Here is a 23,515-nt window from a genome sequence, read left to right as displayed (position 1 = left end):
AAACAAGAATGTCTCGAAGAAAGCTACCTACAAAGGGGCTTTAGAAAAAGGAATGTCTTGAAGAAGACTACCTGAATAGGTTTTTTTTGGAAAAAGAATGTCTTAAAGAAGACTACCTGAAGAGGTTTCTAGAGATGATTTGCAAACTTTTGAACAAGATTACCTATACAGGTTATAACATGTCTTAAACTTTGAATGCCTAGAAAGATTATGATACGTCTTAAACAAGACAAACCTAGAAAAGTTTTGGAAAGGATGTGATACGTCTTACACAAGACTCACCTGGAAAGGCTCTTAGACAGTATACGATATGTTTTAAACAAAACTATCTAGAAAGATTCCTATAAAGGGAGCGATATGTTTTAAGCAAAACTATCTAGAAAGATTCCTATAAAGGGCATGATACGTTTTAAACAAAACTACCTACAAAGATTCCTATAAAGGACACAATACGTTTTAAACAAAACTACCTCGAAAGGTTCCTATAAAGGTCGTGAGACGTTTTAAACAAAAATACCTAGAAAGGTTCCTATAAAGGCTATGAAATATTTTAAACAAAACTACCTAGAAAGGTTCCTATAAAGGTCGTGGAACGTTTTAAACAAAACTACCTAGAAAGGTTCCTATAAAGGATATGAAATGTTTTAAACAAAACTATCTAAAAAGATTTCTATAAAGGATATGAAACGTTTTAAACAAAACTATCTAAAAAGATTCCTATAAAGGATATGAAACGTTTTAAACAAAACTATCTAAAAAGATTCCTATAAAGGATATGAAACGTTTTAAACAAAACTATCTAAAAAGATTCCTATAAAGGATATGAAACGTTTTAAACAAAACTGCCTAAAAAGATTCCTATAATATGTTTTCAATAAAACTACCTAGACAGGTTCTTATAAAGGTCATGCAACGTTTTAAACAAAACTACCTATAAAGGTTTAGGATATGTCTTAAACAAGACTGCTTGGGAAGATTTGGATAATTGTCTTGGACAAGACTACCTGGAGAGGTAAGAAACTGTTTGATTGCTTCTGGATTGCCTTTGAAGAAAGACTTGGAGTGAAGTATTTGAATTGTATCTGTTAAGATTGAATCGTTGATACGATCATGTTTGCGTGGTAATTGGATGCTAACATTTTTTTGAAGTGAAGTGACCTGAAAAGGCAGTGTTAGTTTTATGCAATGTTATGATGCATGTGTCATGTAATGAGGTTCTCAAAGTAAATGAGAATTATGCATGTATGCCAATCCCACACTGCGGGATGTAAATAGTACAGGCGTGGGAAGATCAATTATGCAACAATGCTCCTTATATGACACTAGTGTGACTCCCCGATTATCAGAAATTTTGAGAGACGTGCCCCTTTATCTGAAGGAGGGACCTTTAGAGAGAACTCGAATTTCACCATGTCTTGCCTGATATGCATTGCCCCAATGTTTGAATTCTTGAAAGATATGCCCCTAGTCAATAGGATCCTTGATTGTATGCCCCTGTTTTCAGGAAAACCCTCTGAACGTGGTTTCCCCATTCAAGGGTCTTTATCAAGAATGATCGTCTTTGATTAGACCAATTTCGAGGTCTCCTTGATGCTAAGTGTTGATTTGAATGCGAAGTAGATGCTTTTCAGAATGAGTTGCGTTTCGGTTGCGTCCTGACGGACAGTGATTTGCTGAGTACTCAGAATGAGATGATGTCTTCTATAAGATTACCTAAAGAGGTCCTTGGAGAAAATGGGAAATTGTCTTGAACAAGACTGCGCTTTAAACAAAGCTCAAAGGGATATGTTTGTGCAGAGGGTCAGAAATATTCCTATAGAGGATAAAGACTGTTTTTAGGAACGCGAGGTTTTAAACAAAACTCAAGGAAAACATCTTGAAGAAGACTATTCTAGAAAGAATGGTGAACTGTCTTATAAAAGACTCTGTACTTTAAACAAAGTTTGACAAGGTTTTTGGAAGCGTGAGAGAAGTTTGAATATGTCTTAAAAGACTAACTGAAAACAGTTAAGAAACGTCTTACAGAAGACTACCTAGAAAAGGTTCTTGGAAAGGAATATGTCTTAGAGAAGACTGTCTGAAAGGGTTTGAAAATAGAAAGGATAAGAAGGTGGGTCTTAAAAAGACTGTATGAACAAGGTTCCCAGAAAGGGTAAGGAGTGTTTGAACATGTCTTAAAGAAGACTGCATGGATAGAATGAGAAATATCCTATAAAGGTTCCTGGAAAGGATGTGAGAGTGGTATTGATACCATCTGGTACTGAGTGACCTTTGCAACGTGTCCCCAGATAATGGGCTTGCCCCATGGGCTATCCAGCATCTTTGAGAGATTCTATGGATCTTGATTTGATTGCCCCATGTAAATGGGATAAATGACGAGTTATGCCCCGTGTGCATTTCAGCTATCTCAGTCATGTGTGAGAGATGCTTCTTCTTTTGACAAGCTTTTAAAAGCTACTCCGTCAGTCAGTAAGATTTTTAGACATTAACCATGCCCCATGCAACTTCTCCCTGATGTTAACATTTAAATCTATATAGACAAGTGTACTTTATTATGAAATGCAAATGCATACGTTGTCTTGAAAGTTTGAAAACATTTTTTTTGAGTAAAACAAAGTTTTTTTTTTGCAAGAAAGTGATATCAACTCAAGAGTTATAGTAGACCTTAAGGAGTCAGGATACCTTTGGTAACGATATGCTTTCGAACTAACCATGCTTCAGTTAGGACTTTTAAGGGTTATAACGTGGCCTGGTTCACGGTTTAAAGAAACAAAGGATAGAGGCTCAAAGTTTATTTGTACCCATCCCCATCTTCGTGATGTTCTCCAGTCCTATGCTCAGGACTTTGGGAATATTGATATTTTTTATGGTTTAAAAACCAGAAGTTTATTTTGCAAAGGCAGTCATCCTCCTTTCTTGTAATATCTTCTCTTGTGAGGGGTATATAGTGACCCTTTTTTTTTACTTTATTATCCCTAACTTTTGCCTGGACTGTTTATTTTAAAACTACAGTCAGCGGGATGCCCCAATTTTGCCTAAGTCTCCTTAATAGGTTTTGACTTAGCAGGCCCTTGTATTGCTTTCTTTTTCTTTGCGGACATTGACTGCCGGACTTAATGATGACGGAGAACCATCAGCGATTTCAAAGGAACAGTTTGGAATAATTAAGTTAACTGAGCAGCTACCCTACCCCAGGTTATGTATTGAGGGTTTTATTTTATATGAAGGAAAACTCCTACTTCTTTAGGCTCAAAGGGGTTGACAAGGGATTAACATCCTTATATCTCCATTATTTGGGAATTGAACAAATGCCTGTACATCGTCAACACGGTCTGTTCGAAAGCATAGTGTATGAAATTATGGTATCGTTTTCGTCATTTTCCCTCAAAAGGTGTACGACTTTAATCGAGAGTTGAATATCACAAATGAGAAAATCGAGTAAAAACACAGTTTTAAATATAGTGAGAACACTAGGAATGAATCAAGACAAACGTAAGCAATGCATTAATGATTGTTGTAAAGTACATAGCATATGTCATAAGACTAATGTTTAAACAAACGGAAAGAAATTGCGAATGAAAACAAAACTAATGATCTAAGAAATCCTTCTTCTAGCCACCTTGATTTGTTCACTGTCCTTGGAGTCTTCCATAGAGTTAGGGATAGACTGTTATGTCTGAGGTGTTTGGTCTGTGTTGTCCACCTCTTGCACTCCGTATTGTAGATCCGGGTAATCATCATCCCTAGGGACATTGCTAACAGGAATGCGAACTATGCGGGTTGTCCCTTTCGTTTGTGGAGTGGGGACAAATCCTTCTTAGGAAGTTTCTCCTTTCTCTTGGAATTGGACAGCTCTCCTAACAGAGCGGGCTTGAGGTCTTTCCTTAGCAGGGCCAAAGCCTGGAACAAATCCTAGCAGCGGGTTTTCGTCATTGGGGATCTCATCCTGAACCAGGGTATCCCTAGACTGAACCTCTTTTGCTTTTTCTTTTTCGTCCCTGAGGGCCTTCATGAATTCTAGCATCTGAGTCATACCTCCTTTAACTTCTTCCATACTAACCTTTAGTTGATCCACCTCCTCACGAAGAGTGGCTTGATTCTGTTCCAGCTGATCCATTGATCTCTTTTTCTGGAATCTTGTTTGATAAGACGGTCGGGATGTTAGTTTATCCTTCCCAATGGTCCCTTGTTCTGGAGATAGAAGAGAAATCTTCTCTTAATGTAATGAAAATGATGTGTATGACATGCATGATATGTATGATATCCTTTTTCCTTTCTTTTTTTTTTGAATAAAATATGATGCAAGAATGCCCCTGATGTATGATGAATGGAAAAAGAAATAATAATAAAAATGATCAACACATATATATACATATAGCACATAATCACATAAGTTCATAGGTTCGACGTAGCGGCTCTTGGGAGCCAACCTTATTATAGGGGGGGGTTCTAGAAGGTCTCATGGGGTCGTTCGAGCCTCCGAGACTTTTTGTCTCTTTGGGTTTTAGAACAACTCATTTTATCCATGAGGTTCGAATTTTTGGGGTAGGTTCTCGGAGAGATCAGCCAAATATCACGTCCTGCCCTCAACAAAGTCAAGCCTCGTTTTGGACATTTTCGAATATTCAACCCACTCCGAGTGGAGTTATCAATGAGACTCGTAGGCGATTCATACTCCCCTATTGATCTCAAAGTTAACTCCCACACTTAGGGTTTAACACAACATAGAAAATACCAGCAATGCATATAAAAATATAACAACAGGAAATTAGATATAAATATATTAACATAAATAATTAAATATAAACATATTATAAACAATTAAATATTTTTTAGATAAAAAACAAATAAACAAAATTTTTTTAAAAAAAAATAATTACAAACCCTAAAAAAGGCGAATTAGCCAAACCCTAAAAAGTTGTCAAACCTAAACCCTGCCAAAACCTAAAACCTGTAGGAGCATAGTAATTCACCGAAATAGTTATCCCCAGCAGAGTCGCCAGCTGTAGCAACCTGCCCTAAAATTTAAAGCTTTTAGAGTCGCCACCTATTCTGAAGGGTGAATAGGAAACCCTACGCAGTATAGAGATCAGGGTAAGATACTATATTCAGGTCGAGGGAAGGTGTTAGGCACCCTCAACCCTTTCCTATTGGCTTTGAATCTAAGGTAAAGGTTTGTGGCTAAAATTATTGAAGTTTATAGGTAAGGAAATGAATAAGGGGAAAATTGAGATTTTAGGGAAGGGGACTCGCCTTGTTGCCAAGTGCCTACGTATCTCCTTATGGAGAATCAGAGTCAACGTAGTTCGGGGGACGGGTTGTACGCCCTTAAGGTTTGAAATTTGATTTGAAGGTTTGAAGGCTTTGAATAGCCTATCGTAGATAAAAATCTGTATTTTGAACTTGAAGTTTGAAAGATGTTTGAAAAGTGTTTTGAAGTTGTTTTAGATTTGGGCGTACAACCCTGATTTAATATGGCACTATTAACCGCAACGATCAATAGATTCGATCGCCATAGTTAACAGATTTGAAGTCGTATCGTTACCAATTTTAATCAATTGATTTGATTATTACTAATAACGAATTATAGTATTTTTTATAATTTTTGAATTAATTTGTATCGTTACCCCTCGTAATCGATTGATTCGATTAAAAAGAATAACGAATTAGTTAATCATCGCAACCAATGAGGATGGTTGAAACCATTTAACTAAATAGAAATTATTTGTATTTTAATTAAATAAACATTTTAATTAAATTTATTATTGCCCATAGCGATTAATCGATTTAATCGGCACGGACAACAAATTGGCATTTTAATATAAATATCACATATTAATCTTTATTTATAAAAATAATTATTAATATATAAATAATATATTAAAAGAATTAATTAAAACAAATATTTAATTAAAATTATGTTAGTTTGTTAGGATTAGAATTTAGTGTGGTTGTTAGTATGGTGCATGATATGGTCATCAGATTTGGAGGCGCTAGATCTAAGTTAGTGGTGGCTGGATGGTTCAGATCAGAGGGTTCACGGTGGAGTCTATGGACGTGTGCACACAGGATCAGGAGTTTAAAAACTCAGAAAAATATATGTGGGAGTGAGGACTCGAACCCACACCCCCAGACTCACACAAATGCTTCAATACCACTCCAACTAAATAGAGCACACGTTTGGAAAACGCGCTCAACACAATATATATGAAAGTAAGCAAACACCTGGAAACGCGCGCGGGAATTTTAAATGGGCCAGTGGTGCGTAGCCACATCATCATCTTCCTCACAGGATCTATAATGAACCAGCAACGTTTGCTACGAAATCGCTACAGTTTTGTTCGTAGCAAATCGAAACACAAAAATAGCGAATAGGGCATGGGGTCATATAAACATTTCGCGACACCCCTAACTTGCTCGTCTAACCCTTGCAAACTCAACCATGTGACCAATTTGATCTAATATTAGCCCTATCAAAAACCCCCAAACCGGAACCCTAAAACCTCCCTCGGCCTTTAATGGCCGATCAAGTTATAATGCGCAAAGATTCAAACAACCAGTCCAGAAACGTTCAGAGCATTCATACAAACTATAATACGCAATCAAAAACCATTGAGAATGCATGAATCATTACCATCGAGCCATGTTTCAAAAACGCGTACCTTGGCCAATTGGAGATTAATCTGGGGTTGTTGATGACGCGTGAGTATCCAGACAGCTTTAGAATCTTCCCAGGAATACGTAGCAAGCCTTAGAATCCTTTGAAACTTCCTGAATCTCCAAAACCGTATGCAAGTTTTTTTGTTTTTTTTGTGAAGTTGTTAGGATGTTCTTGGCTGCAAACCCTTGTCCGAAATCCCCCCCATCGTGTGGTATCTCTCTGCTACTTATAGAGGATGAGATTAGGTTAAAATAATAGCCCAAAACTCCTTAAAATCCATTCTTGCCATGTTTGTGAAAATTGACCTTATTCTTCAATAGAAACTTTCTATTTTTGCTCCCATCTTATGTCAATCTTTTCCAACCATTTATGCACGAAAATTATACAATATTTTGACATCAATGCTGATTGGATTTGATTCATATGCATCTTGTAACAAAATATTTGATCCTTCCCTTTAATTAAATTATTTTAAATCACTTAAAAATGACATAAAAATTATATATAAATTAAATAAAGGTAAAATTCGTGGCATATGGTTTGGGTAACTTGTGGATTAAGTTTGAGTCATAAAATATAGGCCCATTTGCAAAATTCTCCACTTTGAACCCTCTTTACTTCACATTTTGCTTCCCAAAAATGCTCAACTTTGATCAAGCATATCTCACTCAATTTTTTAGCTATGAGGGAGTTCTAAGACTTTTTGGAAACCTCAAGAGGTCCTCTATAAGCCACTTTGGAATGTATTTCTCATTTGGGGCTTTTATCTTGATCATATCCTCTTTGACAAAAACTGCTTTTGGGAGGATGCCTGAAAAGGACCTGTAATCTTTTGCACTGTATCTCTCAAATGAATCATTTCTAGCCCTGGCTTGTGAGAGACAAATTTGTAGATAATCCAATTTCCTTCAACATAGGATTTGAGTGGGGAATTTTTGATGTTCCATGTGAAAGTTATGCCCAGTCAAAGTTGGGTTGACTTTCTCCTAAGAAACCCTAATTTGAACCTTTTTGTATTCGTTCATCTCTGAGTTTCTATTAATGGAATCATGATCAATCTTTGATCAAATGATGGTTATGCTTCATATACTTGATGCTGACCAAAATTGGGAGGCTTTGACTATGCTCTGATTATGATTGACTTTTAGGTCAAACCAGTTGACTATGGACCATCTGGACTTTTGAGTAAGTGATCCTTGGGACTGAACCTTGAACTTTGCATCATTGTAAATGGAAATATGAAAGGCAAATTTTGGGGTATGACATAGAGTATCATCATAAACTCTAAACTAGCGTTCCCCCAGTGTTACAATATCAGAGCATGACACCGACGCTATACTATACAAACTGGCCTATGAGCTAATCCTCACCAAGCCAAAAGCCGCTACTTGCCAATCTGAAAATGTCAACAGTAAGGGTGAGTCTCATTCAAATTAACAAATGTTATTGAATCCTAAATAATAACACATCATAGTTACATCATTCACCCAATTGAAAACATATACAGAATTCAGACAAGTTTCATCGTCATCAAACCAACACATCATAACAAAATCATAACACTGGAAAACATCCAATCATGTTATAAAATCATGCATATGAATGAACTGACACTATGCATGTGGTACCAACATCATCAAATGGGAATAACCCATGACCGATCCAACATCATCAAGATACGGCCCTGCCAGCACAGATTCCACACAATGGGAATCATGCCCTTTACTGATCCAACACATCATCATGGATACAGCATCATCAATGAATTTGAATGAATGCAAACATACATGAACATACTTATACCATTGTCAAGTCTAATGAGTAACCTCTTCAAATACTCATTTCATCATCATCATCATCATTAAAGTATGTTTATATACATTAGCATAATTCAAATACAATCAATCATCATTATCATCATTAAAGAACATACATGTGTCCATATCAATCATCATCATTAATAAGAAAGAACATACATGTATCTACATCATTCCAAACAAAGCAATCATCATCATACAATTCTCAACAATCATCACATAATAATGTTTTTCAAAACAACATCTTATATTGTCACATTTCATCATATATGTCAACAATACGTCATCCATCAAACTAACAAAATATTCACATCATACTCATATCCTCCCATAGGATGTCTCATAAGCTTCGTCATACCATTCAAACAAATCATCATACGACTCATATTTTAAACATAGCATACATCGTCATATCTTATCATATATATCCACAACACATCATACATCAAAACAAGCAAATGATGATAAAATAAATTCAAGATGCTGCTCATTTTATTATTATAACACAAAGAATATTTCATAAGCTTCATCCTGCTCGAAACGGCACTTAAAACAGGCCAACGTTTCGAAAGTTATGCATCTTTAAACTTTTCAAAAATTACTAGCAGCACGCGGCGCCACACATTGTTCGTGACGCGCTGCCAGGAAACGACGCCTTCGCGACTCCAACCAGGGACGCGGCACAAACTGAGTGAAATAATTCTCCTTAAGCTTTCTGCCAAGCAGTTCGCGGCGCCAAAAACTGGACGCGGCGCGAACTGACCAGATCAGAGATCCCCATCGCAATTGACAACATACGAACCTGAATCCCAAATTCCTCAAACTCGACCAAATCGATTCGAGTTGATTAAACACCCCAAAACAGTCACACAACACATATCATACACACATATAACATATATTATGCATCATTAAACATCATACAACACCAAATTCATGGAATTCATCAAAACAGATAATTATCAACAAACATCCCCAAAATCCAACTCTATCATACGACTCAATTGACATGAAATAATATACCTATATCAGTCCTATTATCCATAACCCGATAATAGATGTTAATCGGAAGAGTCCCCCCTTACCTTAGCCAAGAATCTGGACTTTTCCCCTTCTTCTCCATCAAACCCGTAAGCCTCTTTTCTTCCTTTTCAGCAAGAATTCCCAATCTTCAAACTCGCTTATCTCCCTCATCGAGAACCTCCGTGACACGAATTAATATATCAAATCAAAGGAAATTTCGTGTAGAATCAGAATCTTTGAGAATTACCTGATTTGGAGTTACGAGCAGGATGTTATGACCCATTTTGTGAGGGTTGCACCATGAATACGAAAATCTCTTTTCTCCATGAGCTCTCTCCCTCTTCCTCTTAGGTTATCTTCTTCTAATTTCCAAATTCTTTATTTTTTACTTATTTTATGAAAATAAAGCAAAATAACTTTAGTAATAGGGCCTATCAATCACACCCCCTCCATTACTAACCACAGCTTGGCCCAATAGCTTATTTTACACAATTTCCAACTTAAGTCCAATTAAAATAAAAATAATCCAAGAAATTAATTTAAACTCCCATTAAATTAATAAATGTAAAATATGGGGTGTTACAACTCTCCCCCACCAAAAGAGTTTTCGTCCTCGAAAACATACTTCCAGTGAAAAGTTTCAGATAGAGCCCTTCATCTAACTCTCCAGTTCCCATGTAACATTTCCATCATTCAATCCTAAAAAATCCATCTAACATAACCAACAGGAAGCACATCTCACGCATTCAATCTCAGCTATTACGTCGCATTTGACTACCCAAAGGTGTACTACTCGTTATACCTCCAAAATGTTAACAACAATAGAACATTGAGGTACAACCCATACAATACGCCCAATAACTGAATAATATAATTACACAACCATGGTATGATCACATTGATCAACACTGCAGTAATGCATTCCATCTACCAAATGTACCAACCTTAGACACACTCTTCCATCTGAGCGATAAAATAATATTTACACTTTTCACTAACTGCTTCCTTCAAGAAACTCAATACTCATATTCCTATACCATTGAATTCCAATTATCTGACTCCTCTTAAGTCACACCATCAATTATCCAACACGTTACATTCCGCTTTTGCTGCACTATTCTGATTACTCATTACAACCATCATTACCAATTAGACTTCTGAGTTATACCCAACTCTGGCCCTCTTTACTCATTCGTTCAAGAATCATTCTTTACAATCCATGGTACTAATCCACCACTCATCAATACTTACTCGCACTCAAAAACAAGTTCCTGATTTACTTCATCTATTAAACATTCCAATCATCGGAATGAGTGCACACGAGTAGTTATAATCACACTCACCAGCCTCGATATACCATTGCTTACATAATAGCTCAAACTGAATCCCACTCTTCTTTAAGAATTAACTCAACTTCGTCCTTCATAGAGTATAATTCCTCATTATATCTGGAATCCACAATACCACCTTAACAACGAAACAAAATTATTATAGCATCATATAGTATCAACTCGTCATCTTAACTTTGCCAAATACATACTCGTTAACTACGTACAACCACAATAGCATGTTCGTCATCTCGGAAATTATTCAAAAGAGTTCTAATTCTTCGATACGACATCATTACCTCCACTAGATTCTAAATCCAACATATAAATCAATACATATTCTCTATGTAGGCTTCCGACATATTAATTCCTCACTGCCCACGAGTAGTACTTGCACACTACTCCACCTCACACTTTCACTGCGCGACTGATCGCGACTTTACGTGTCTATAAATCTGATAACTGCAAGTGCACAGTCGTGTCGTGTAGTTTTAAAAGATATCGAATCCACAGGGACTATGAATCGATCTACCGTTATCTAAGGTTACTATGTAAAGCTAGGAGTACTAAAATTTCGATTGTTCCTAAGGGAAAGTGATTGTGAGAAAATAAAGAATAATAATAAAAGACAGGTATTAGTATGTATTTCGTTTAACTAAAGGTAATCCGAAGGTCCATTGGCTTTTGCATAATTAAATTAAAAATCTTTACTAATTCCATTGATTAAAAATCCTCGTCTCAAACTTTCGCTCTGTTGATTCAGACTACTATCCTAATCCTAATGTACGCTTTCGCCATCCCATTAGATTTTAGAAGAGCTTTTTGGAAACAATGTAATTGATAAAATGCCTATTTTACGAGGTTGTTATCTATTTAAATCTCCTAATCTCAAACTTTCGCTCTGTTGACTCGGAGCAAGCTAATAACCCTAACGTACGCTTTCGCCATCCCGCTCGAGTGTAAAAACAATTTTTGAAAATAAATAAGTTCCAATTAGTTTTAATACGCTTTCGCCGTCCTTAAAACTAATGTCCTATGTCTACTATCTGGTTAAAGATCTCAAACTTTCGCTCTATTGATTTTAACCTTTGACCGTCCTAACCCCTCAAACTTTCGCTCTATTGGTTTTAAGACTTACTAATTAAATTAGACATATAAACCAAAAATAAGTGATAATTAATAAAACATAATTAAGCCAATTTATTTCGGATCCCTACGGTTAACTTACTTTACATACCGACACCTTTAGTAATTTAGCCAGTCATATTAATACGATTAAACATGCATAAATCGGTTCGGTTCATAATAATAAGCATATTAAATGGCATATAATATATCATGCAAACAAATATAAATAAGGCGGTAAATAAAAACCTGAATTAAATAAATGGTAACTGGATCTTCAAGTACTGAACTTCCACCACAGGTTGGCTGGATCGTTCTTCGGAATTTAAATGGCAGAAAATAAAAACAAGGAAATAAAACGATAAATCTAACGTAAGGCTAGATCTACGAAAAGTTCACAACAATTTCCAGTGTAGAAATCGTTGTGAGAAAATAAACGGTTGAATGAAAGCAGAATAAAGAAAAGCGGTTCGCGGTACAATTTCGGCAGCACTTCGTTGGCAGGAAATCGGACCCTTTGGAAGTGAGATAGCAGGTCCTATTTATAGGAGAGGTTTTGCTGTGACGTTGCGTGAAAAGAGGAACTTTTTGCAGACAGGGCGTGGAGACGTGCGTCTCCGTTTCTTCAGGAGGCAGCTTGACTGACTTGAGACGTGCGTCTCAAGTGGAGAAGATGTAGGAACATGGAGACGTGCGTCTCCCTTTGCTGACGTGGCATAGAGGACGTGGAGACGTGCGTCTCCACTTGCTGGGCAGGTTTGGGCCACGCGCCTTTGGTTCCATGGTGGGCTGAATATCTCTTTTGGGCCTTTTGGGTCATAATTGCACCCCTCTTTCGCTTCAGCACTCCTTTTTCGTCTTTTAGGCATAAATATCGGTCATTTAAGCTCTATTTTCTTTCCTTTTCGCAAATAGTCGTAATTGAAGTGTAAAACCTGAAACAAAGCAAATACTCGCGTAATATCATAATAAATTAACATAATAAACGGAAAATGCTATAAATATCTATGGATTTTAAGCTAAATATACGATATAAAATCGTGTTATCAAATTCCCCCAGACTTGAACCTTTGCTTGTCCTCAAGCAAAATAATAAGATAAAGATAAATGAAACACACTCCCTCCACGTCGCTCGGTCATACTCAGCCACATAGTGTTCTTATTTGAAAATAATGATAATGATCCTAGCAATAGACTTATAGTAGCGACACTAGACAACTCCCAGTATGCATACCAATCCGAATCATGCCATTATAGCTCGACCTTTGACTTGTCATCATGTTTTACCCTTTTCATTCGTGCGCAATCACATTAAGCCCATTATCTCGACACGCACATAGCAGAGTAATCGGTTAGTGACTATGATCCTTCTCATGGAGTTCTGGCACAATAAGTGGTATACTCCTTAGCGCTCATTTGAGGATTGTGGGGAATAGGACAATAGTCCTTCCTACCAAGTTCAGTACCAGATGACTTCTGAACCAATCAACAATGAGTTTTTAAATTCTTTGTATTTGAGAATTGCGACCGTTAGGTTAAATGATCTTGTGAGGACCACCTTACTTAGTAGGCACATTTCTTATTGTGGTTAAGCACATAATTATTATTATGAGGATCATACACTTATATTCATCGACTCTCTGCGTAGTTGGTGTCTAAGACGGTGCCGACTGCTAGAATAAACTACTAAAGGTTACTTCAAAAATTAAAGTCGGTGGTTTTGGTATAAAGGGTATTCAAATCGGTTACGCATACTCGGGGGTTTTAAAGTGTAGGGACAATAAGGATATTAACTTGAATTAATTTCTATGCGTTTAGTGTTTGAGTAGCTTCGTATTTCACGAACGTGTGGGGTTTGTATTTATTGTTTAGGAGCAAAACTTTTTGTTATGGCTCAAGAAAATGGAAGAAAGGGTAATAACTACGGAATTATACATATAAGACTTAAATTCCATAAATATTCTTTTATTGAATTAGAAAAAACATTACAAGGAAGGGAAATAACTTGAAGGGAAAATAAACTAAAGAAAGTAATGCGACTCCCCCAGACTTAGATGATGCAGTGTCCTCAATGCATGAGAACTACTCCTCAATGTTGCGGTTGCGAGAACTGCTTGCGCCTCTTGTACGAACACGCCGACGTCTATCAGTAGGAGAGCCATTCACACGAATGTTAAGATCATGCAAGTGTGTAGCAATTTCCGTGTATTGGCCTTCGTTCCTAATAGCATAGTCACGGTGCTCCTGTTGCATCTCTCGAATAAGCCTCAGTGTTTCATTTTGGTTTGTCTGCATAGCTTGAAAAAGTTGGTCTTGTCGTTGAATTGCAGCATACATGGCATCAAGAGTGATAGGCGGAGGGTTGTTTTGAGGAGGTTGGATGTCATCAGCTTGTCCTTGGTTGAGTTCTTCGTCATTTGCATCCACAGGTTCATTAGGATGATCAGGTTGGTTATCTTGAGGATTGTCTTCAATAAGCCTCCAACGCTGAACATAACGGATGTTGATTCTTTCAGGGCACGGAAGGATGACATAAGGAATAAGAACTTTGTTGACGACCAAGGTGTATCGGCCGTCATGGCGGGGTGAAACCAAATTGGAGTCACGGCAATAGGTGAGGTCAAGTGATTGAGCGGGCATCATGAGATGAAAGAGTGATAGGAGATCATCAGCAAGACCTAAGGCACAGGCCAAGGAAGTAATAATTCCGCCAAACAGAAAGGGGTTTGTAGCGGGTGCATTGACACAGCCTTGGATGTGTTGGAGCAAAAACCGTGCGGCATTGAAACGAAGATTGTTTAGCGCACAGTAAAGGAAGAATAGTTCATGTTGATTTACCTTGTGGTTGTTGGATCTCGCAAAAATAGTATGCCCCAAAACACGTTGAAAATAGCGTATAGCGGGGTTTTGAATGTGAGAAGCATGTAGGGCCCTCCAACCAGTTTGAACTTCGCCAGTGAGGTTAAACCACAGGTCGAAGGCATGTTGTTCCCATGAACGACCATTGAGTTCTTGAAAGATAGTGCGGAGAGCATTTGGTGACGTATTAAAATTCAAGTACGTAGCCACAACTTCTTGATCCAAAGTATATTCACGGTTGAACATCCTAAATTGGATGCTACCGGTTAAGAGTGGTTGATCAGAAGGAGTGTCGTAACTGAAAGAACTCAAGAATTCTAAGACGAGCGGCTCATAAGTAGGTACGAGTTCGGTACAAAGATGGTATAGGCTAGATTTAGTGAGCAAACGGGTAACACCATCAATGAGGCCTAGAGTTTCTAGACATTCGGTGTTCACAAATTTTGTGGGAACAACCGAACGTTCATAGAAAGCGAGGTATTTGGTTCTTTGAGCATCATTGTCGTCTTCTCGGAAAATAACATTGTTAAGGTTAGGGGGTGGTCTCTCAGGACGCACACTACGGATGATTGAACGTGGAGGCATGATGAGTTTGAAAATGAAAAATAGAGATGATAGTAGAATGGTAGAAAAGAAATGGTATGAAGGTTGTGAAGAGTAAGAGTGGTGGTGGTGTGGTTTTATAGTGAGGTTTGAAAATGGTGTGGTTAATGTAGAATTAAAATGGATTAATGGTGGTGTTTGAAGTTTGAATAGAATAGAGAAGTGGGAAATGAATGGAGTTTAAGAGGTGAATGATGGAGGATGAATGAGGTTTATGGAGTTTAAATGGAATAAATAGGGGAAGAATGAGGAAGAGTGAATTTTGAAATTCAAATTCAAAATTCAAGAGGGAAAGAAAAATGGTCTGCGTGGTCAAATGCAGACTGCTGGCCTTGGGAGACGTGCGTCTCAGGCAGTCAGTCTGCTGGGGCAGAGCATGGAGACGTGCGTCTCCTGTCCCCTGATTCTTGACAGCTGGTCCCACACAGATGGAGACGGGCGTCTCCTGTTGCAGGCAAGTGGGTCACGCATGCAAGTGACCAGACAGTGCTGACAGATACCATAAATTGTCCATCAGTTCAGAACAGTGTCGAATTTTAATACTATTAACAGCAAAAAATGATAACCAGGCAAGTATATATAGCAGTCAATAGCAGTGTAATATAACACAGTAGCAGTAATCAAAAGAATTTTGCATTTAATATTAAACCAGTACTGAGTGTTAACAGAAGCAGAAAGTAAAAGTGCAGAAAAATGAAAATCTAAACTAGGAATAGAAATTACTAAAACTAGAAATAAAATCTAATAGTCTAATACGGTAACATCTAGCCACGTCTATTGTTGTTCACATTAGAATAAATGTGTTTGAAAACTTCGTCGAACTGAGCATTGACGGTGTCGATGAAATCGAAGAAATGCATTTGCAAAGTGTGAAGCTCGTTGCGCACATGTTGTACATCTTGTTGCAGTGCAGTGATTGCTTGCTCGTGCGTGTTCAGATTAGACATCCTTTGATTTACCGATGCGGTGGACTCAGCGGGTTGTTGTGGCTCGAGTTCGACATCAGTCATGTCAATAGTGTAATCATCAGCAGAATCTTCAGAAGGTGTCTCAGGCTCGTACTCGGGTATAGGCTCGTCTTCTGATAAAGGCTCATAGTCAGGAATCGGTTCATCTTCAGGTAAAGGTTCATAGTCAGGAATCGGTTCATCTTCAGGTAAAGGTTCATAGTATCCAGGCGATGTTTTTGGTTCAGATTCAGATGCAGGCATTTCCTCATCAAAATGTTCATAAGCTTGAGGAGTTTCAGGTGATGGCTCTCTCTCAGGAATCTGACCATAGTAAAGCCAGTTGGCAGGGTTGTGCACACTCGTCCTAGGATTCGGTAAGGTGAACTGATACCAAACTTTGTTATCAATGAGCAATTCAAACCGATTAGGTCCAAGGTTACCGATGATACCTCGATTAAAGCAGAAATTGATGTCCATAGAGGTATGGGTACCATAAGGTGTCCATCTAAGCAAAGGCACTCTCATTCCTATGGCATTAGCAATCATAGTGACAAATCCGCCGATCCTAATGGGTGAAACTTCGTCTTGCGTGATGCGCTCGAAGTTTGTTAGCATGAATGCGATGGCATTGACCGGGCGATTCTGAGAGGAGCAGAACATGATGAATAACTTTTCTCTAGTAACTTCAGTGACATTATCAGGCTTTCCAAAAATATAGTGAGCAAGGATCTTGTGAAAGTAGCAGAAAGCAGGATTGTGGATATTCTCAGAGTGAAATTCATTCTCTTCAGGGTTATCGTTTCCAGTGATTTTCCCCCAGAATCTTTCCAGCTCCCAGTATGGAAGATTTTCTTCAGCTACTTTGGCGTATGCATCAGGTCCATGAGGTAATTCTAACATTTTAGCAAAGTCTCCCATGCAAAAGTTAAATTCCATTCCAAAGAGTCGAAAAAGGATGACTCCTTTCTTCAGTCCTTGCCCACTGTTTGGAAGATAGGTCAGTGAGCTCAAAAATTCCAAAGTGAGTTTCCGGTAGGTACTAAATTTGCGGAACAAGTGGTAACCGGTCCAACCGACTTGGTTTAGCAGGTGTAAAACGCTTTCTTGGATGCCAAGTCGTATCATAGTCGGATGGTCAGGGTAGCAAGTCAAGTCCATTTGTCTTTCAGCCAGCTTGTTGAATCTTGCTTCTTGTCCTCTACCACGGAACACAACTTCCATATTATCAACTCCTTGCATCGTAGTTAGTAGTTAATTTAAAAACCTAGAAGTTGAAAATATTAGGATAAGTTAGAATTAGGCTAGTGTTTATTTAAAATAAAATAAAAATTAAAAATAAAATTAGATAACAAGTTATAATAATAAATATAATTATAAAGGAAATATTTTCTCAAATTAAGATAGTAGTTATAATTATAATAACTATTATAAGATGTATGAAAAAGTAAAAATGATTAAAATTAAAAATAAAAATAGAATAAAGTTTTAAAATAAAAAAAATAAAAAATAAAAGATTAGAAAAATTAAAGTTTAATAAATTAAAAATAGAAGAATAAATAAATGTGGGTTGTCTCCCACCAAGCGCTTTGTTTTATGTCGTAAGCTCGACGATTTTAAAATAGAAGACTATTTCGAAAGAGCGGGCAGCTCGTCAAGTTTAAATACCTCGATGTTTTCATCGTGTTCGAGATGATGATAATACTTAAGACGTTGCCCATTTACGACAAAAGGCTTTACGGTTTCTCCTTTGATTTCTATCGCTCCACTCAGATATATGTTAGTTATTTCGAAAGGGCCAGACCATCTAGATCGTAACTTACCAGGAAATAATTTTAGTATAGAATTAAATAAGAGTACTTTATCGCCTATGCTAAAATTTTTCCTAGATATACGCTTGTCGTGCCATTTTTTCGCTCGTTCTTTATAGATTTTGGCGTTTTCGTAAGCGTCTTGTCTAAGTTCTTCTAATTCGTTTATGTCCAGAAGTCGTTTCTCACCAGCGGCAGTGTAGTTTAGGTTTAAGTTCTTAATAGCCCAGTAGGCTTTATGTTCTAACTCTACCGGTAGGTGGCATGATTTTCCATAAACGAGTTTGAATGGGGTAGTTCCTATTGGAGTTTTGAAAGCTGTTCTATAAGCCCATAAAGCTTCGTTTAGCTTGGTTGACCAATCTTTCCTAGATATAGCAACAGTTTTCTCCAATATCTGTTTTATTTCGCGGTTAGATACTTCTACTTGTCCGCTTGTTTGTGGATGGTATGGTGTAGCTATTCGATGATTTACTCCATATTTTCGAAGGAGTTTCTCAAGTATTCTTGAAATGAAATGGGAACCACCATCGCTAATTACCAATCTTGGCACACCGAACCTAGGAAAGATGATATTTTTAAAGAGTTTAGTGACTACTCGTGTATCGTTTGTAGGTGAGGCGATAGCTTCTATCCATTTTGAAACATAATCGACGGCTACGAGTATATATTGATTTCCAAACGACGATGGAAACGGACCCATAAAGTCTATCCCCCAGACGTCAAATATTTCTACTTCAAGAATGCCTTTTTGAGGCATTTCATCGTGTCTCGAAATGTTTCCGGTTCGTTGGCATCTATCACAGTTTATTACAGCAAAGTAAACGTCTTTCCACAGGTTAGGCCAGAAAAGTCCAGATTGAAGGATTTTGGCGCAGGTTCTAGATGTGCTATGATGTCCTCCACACGGTGCAGAATGGCAGTGTGTAATTATGCTTCTTATTTCTTCTTCGGGTACACAACGTCTAAAGATTCCATCGGGGCCTCTTTTGAACAAGAGTGGGTCGTCCCAATAGTAATGTTTTAGGTCGTGGAAGAATTTCTTCTTTTGTTGATAACTTAAATCAGGAGGAAGCACACCAGCAGCTAGGTAGTTTACGAAATCTGCATACCAAGGTGTGTTAGATTGGGCTAAAGCTATTTCAGTTAATTTGTTGGTTTCAGCGTTTGGATGGTATGGTTCGAATTCATTTGCTTCTAATTGAGCGATGAGTCTTTCGTAAGGGAAATCGTCGTCAATTGGTACTTCTTCGGGTTTTAGATTTTCCAAACGAGAGAGGTGATCTGCTACCACATTTTCAGTGCCTTTTTTATCTTTAATTTCCAGGTCGAACTCTTGTAGTAACAAGATCCATCTCAAAAGTCTTGGTTTGGCGTCCTTTTTAGTTAGGAGGTACCTAATGGCGGCGTGGTCAGTGTATATGATTATTTTGGCTCCTACCAGGTAAGAACGGAACTTGTCTAATGCGAATACGACAGCTAATAATTCTTTTTCTGTCGTGGCATAATTCATTTGAGCTTCGTCTAGGGTTCTACTCGCGTAGTATATGACATGTAGTTTCTTATCTTTCCTTTGCCCTAGAACGGCTCATACAGCATAATCACTCGCGTCGCACATGATTTCGAAAGGTTGATTCCAGTCGGGAGGTTGCATAATTGGCGCAGAGATTAATGCTTGTTTAAGTGTATGAAATGCTTCAGTGCATTTATCGGTAAAGACGAATTCGGCGTCTTTCATTAGTAGTTCGGTTAACGGTTTCGTAATTTTAGAGAAATCCTTAATGAAACGTCGGTAAAAACCAGCGTGTCCTAGAAAACTTCTTATTTCTCTAACGGTTTTGGGAGGTTGAAGGTTTTCGATAATTTCAATTTTTGCTTTATCTACTTCGATCCCTCTATCAGACACGATGTGTCCTAATACAATTCCTTGTCGAACCATGAAATGGCATTTTTCCCAATTAAGGACTAGGTTTACGCTTACGCATCGTTTAAGTACCAGCTAAAGGTTCGCTAAACATGTTTCAAAACTTCCTCCACAGACAGAGAAGTCGTCCATAAAAACCTCCATTATTCCATCTAGGAAGTCGGCAAATATTGCCATCATGCATCTTTGGAAGGTCGCGGGTGCATTGCAAAGCCCAAAAGGCATTCGTCTATAGGCGAATGTACCATAAGGACAGGTAAATGTGGTCTTCTCTTGGTCGTCAGGGTGGATAGGAATTTGGAAAAATCCGGAGTATCCATCCAGATAACAGAAATGCGAGTGTTTGGCTAGGCGTTCGAGCATTTGATCTATGAAAGGTAAAGGGAAATGGTCTTTTCGAGTAGCTTTGTTTAGCTTCCTATAGTCAATGCACATTCTCCATCCAGTTTGGGTACGTTGTGCTACAGATTCGCCTTTAGCGTTAGTGATTACAGTAACTCCTCCTTTCTTTGGTACGACGTGAACAGGGCTAACCCATTTACTATCGGATATAGGATATATTATTCCGGCTTCTAGTAGTTTATGGATTTCCTTTTTAACCACATCACTCATAATAGGATTTATCCGCCTTTGATGTTCTCTAGATGTTTTACAGTCGTCTTCGAGCATTATGCGGTGCATACAGAGGGAAGGACTTATTCCTTTCAAATCTGATATGTTGTATCCTAGAGCGGTTGGGTATTTTCTTAAGACAGTAAGTAATTTCACAGTCTCGGTTTGTCCTAAGTTGGCGTTCACTATAACTGGTCGGTTTTGTTCTTCGTCAAGGAATTCGTATCTAAGATCGGTAGGTAGTGTTTTTAGTTCTATAGCAGGCTTCTTCGGTCCAGGTATAGGATCAGGAGTAAGTGCCAAGCATTCACTCAAGTGGTTGTCTTGATATTCCCCTCGCCAGTTGTCATCTCAAGGATTGGCGGCATAGGAATTTTTAGGGTCTCGGTTTCCTTGTTTGGCTCGGATTGCATTTCATGAACACACTCGTCGATTATGTCAGCAGAGCAGCATATGTCAATTATAGAAGGTGCTTTTAGGAATTGGGAAAGGATAAATTCTATTTTCTCTTCTCCTACTTCGAAAGTAAGCTTTCCTCGCTTTACGTCTATAATTGCACCAGCGGTTGCTAAGAATGGCCTTCCTAATATGATCGGGATGTTAGAATCTTCTTGGATATCCATGATGATGAAATCAGTTGGGATGTAGAATTGTCCTACACGAACAGGGATATTCTCTAACATTCCTACAGGGTATTTTACTGAACGGTCTGCTAGTTGAAGAGACATTCTTGTTGCTTTAAGCTCACCTAGATTTAGTTTCTTACAGGTTGAAAGAGGCATCAAACTAACACTAGCTCCTAAATCGCACAAGGCCTTCTCTATAATGGTTTTACCTATTACGCATGGTATAGAGAAACTACCAGGGTCTTTCAGTTTTGGAGGCATGTTGTTTTGGATGATAGCACTACATTCGGCGGTAAGCGTCACGGTTTCGTTATCCTCTAGTTTCTTTTTGTTCGATAAGATTTCTTTTAGGAATTTAGCGTACGAAGGCATTTCAGTTATGGCTTCTGTGAATGGTATGGTTATGTTTAATTGCTTCAGAAGTTCTACAAATCTTTTAAATTGCGCTTCGGTTTTTGATTTAGCTAACCTTTGAGGATAAGGAATTGGCGGCTTATAAGGTGGTGGTGGAACATAAGGTTTTTCCTTTTCAGATTCCACTTCGTTATGGGTCTCTTTAGTCTTAGCAGTTTGGTTATCGTTAGGTGTCTTTTGGGTTTCCTTTGGCTCTTGTTGTGACATGGGTACGTTTTGAGTTCGAGGATCAACGGGTCCATCGTAATTCGTTCCACTTCGTAGTGTTATTGCGTTCGCATGTCCTTTAGGATTAGGTTGTGGTTGAGCAGGAAATGTGCCAGCAGGGGCAGCGGTAGGTGCTTGTTGTTGAGCTACTTGTGAGATTTGAGTTTCTAGCATTTTGTTATGCGTAGCTAAAGCATCTACTTTGTTCGATAGTTGTTTTAGTTGCTCGCTATTGTGAATATTTTGATTCAGGAAGTCTTTGTTGGTTTGTTGTTGGGAAGCTATAAAGTTTTCCATCATGATTTCTAGATTTGACTTCCTAGGAGTGTTTTGAGCAGCTACAGGCGCTTTTTGGTAGCCAGGTGGTACAGCAGGTGCTTGTCTAGGTGCGTACAACACATTGTTGTTTTTATAGGAAAAGTTCGGATGGTTCTTCCATCCAGGGTTGTACGTGTTAGAGTAAGGGTTTCCTTGAGCGTAATTTACTTGATCAGATGGGGTTCCAGTCAAGAGTTGACATTCGGCAACTACATGTCCAGTCAATCCACAGATCTCGCAGTTAGGTATTACAGCAGCAGCGGTGGCTGATGGAGTGACGGTTAAGTTCTCGATCTTTTGAGTTAAAGCGTCTACTTTCGCGTTAACGCGGTCTATACCACTTATTTCGTACATTCCTCCTTTGGTTTGGGCTTTCTCTAGAGCGGCTCGTTCTCCACCCCATTGGTAATGGTTTTGTGCCATGTTCTCTATGAGGTTATATGCTTCATCATGTTGCTTGTCCATTAATGCTCCGCCAGCAGCGGCATCTATAGTCATTTTAGTGTTATATAAGAGACCACCATAGAAAGTATGGATGATCAGCCATGGTTCGAGTCCATGATGAGGGCATAGTCTAAGCATGTCCTTATAACGTTCCCAAGCTTCGAAGAGTGATTCGTTATCTTTCTGGGTAAATCCGTTGATTTGACCTCTGAGCATAGCAGTTTTGCTAGGCGGAAAATATCTAGCTAAGAATACTCTCTTCAATTCGTCCCATGTGGTTATGGAGTTCGAAGGCAGGGATTGAAGCCACGCTCTAGCTCTATCTCTCAAGGAGAAAGGAAAGAGACGTAATCGAATAGCTTCGGAACTAACGTTGTTAGCTTTGACAGTGTCGGCATATTGCACGAACACAGATAAATGGAGGTTAGGGTCGTCTACAGGGCTTCCAGAGAATTGATTCTGTTGAACAGCTTGGACCAGTGAAGGTTTCAGTTCGAAATTGTTCGCCTCAATCGCAGGTGGTGCGATACTCGAGTGCGGTTCAGCGCGCGAAGGAGCGGCATATTCTCTAAGAGGACGAAGAGCAGCCATCTCTAACTTTGGGGTGAATTGATTCGTTGGATCAGTAAAAATCAATTCCTGATCAATCGGAATTGGGTCTACTTCGGGAAGATTGCGAGCTCGACTTTTGACGTTAATGAAACGTTCGATCTCGTTAATTCGTTGTATTAAATCTCCTCCTTGTGAACGAGTATTTGGCATACAATCGTTCAAAAAGAAAGGGAAGAATAATCCT

General features: G+C 38.3%; 1 non-coding gene across 1 annotated transcript; it reads left to right on the top strand.

The window, feature by feature from the left end:
• The first annotated feature begins 22,828 nt into the window (after positions 1-22,828).
• LOC131615283 (small nucleolar RNA R71) lies at positions 22,829-22,935 on the top strand. The gene has a single exon (XR_009287707.1). It is a non-coding gene; the product is annotated as a small nucleolar RNA R71 (small nucleolar RNA).
• The last annotated feature ends 580 nt before the right edge of the window (positions 22,936-23,515 follow it).

This window comes from Vicia villosa, linkage group LG6 (assembly GCF_029867415.1).
Source record: "Vicia villosa cultivar HV-30 ecotype Madison, WI linkage group LG6, Vvil1.0, whole genome shotgun sequence".
Taxonomy (NCBI): domain Eukaryota; kingdom Viridiplantae; phylum Streptophyta; class Magnoliopsida; order Fabales; family Fabaceae; genus Vicia; species Vicia villosa.
This window is presented reverse-complemented; position numbering and strand designations above follow the sequence as displayed.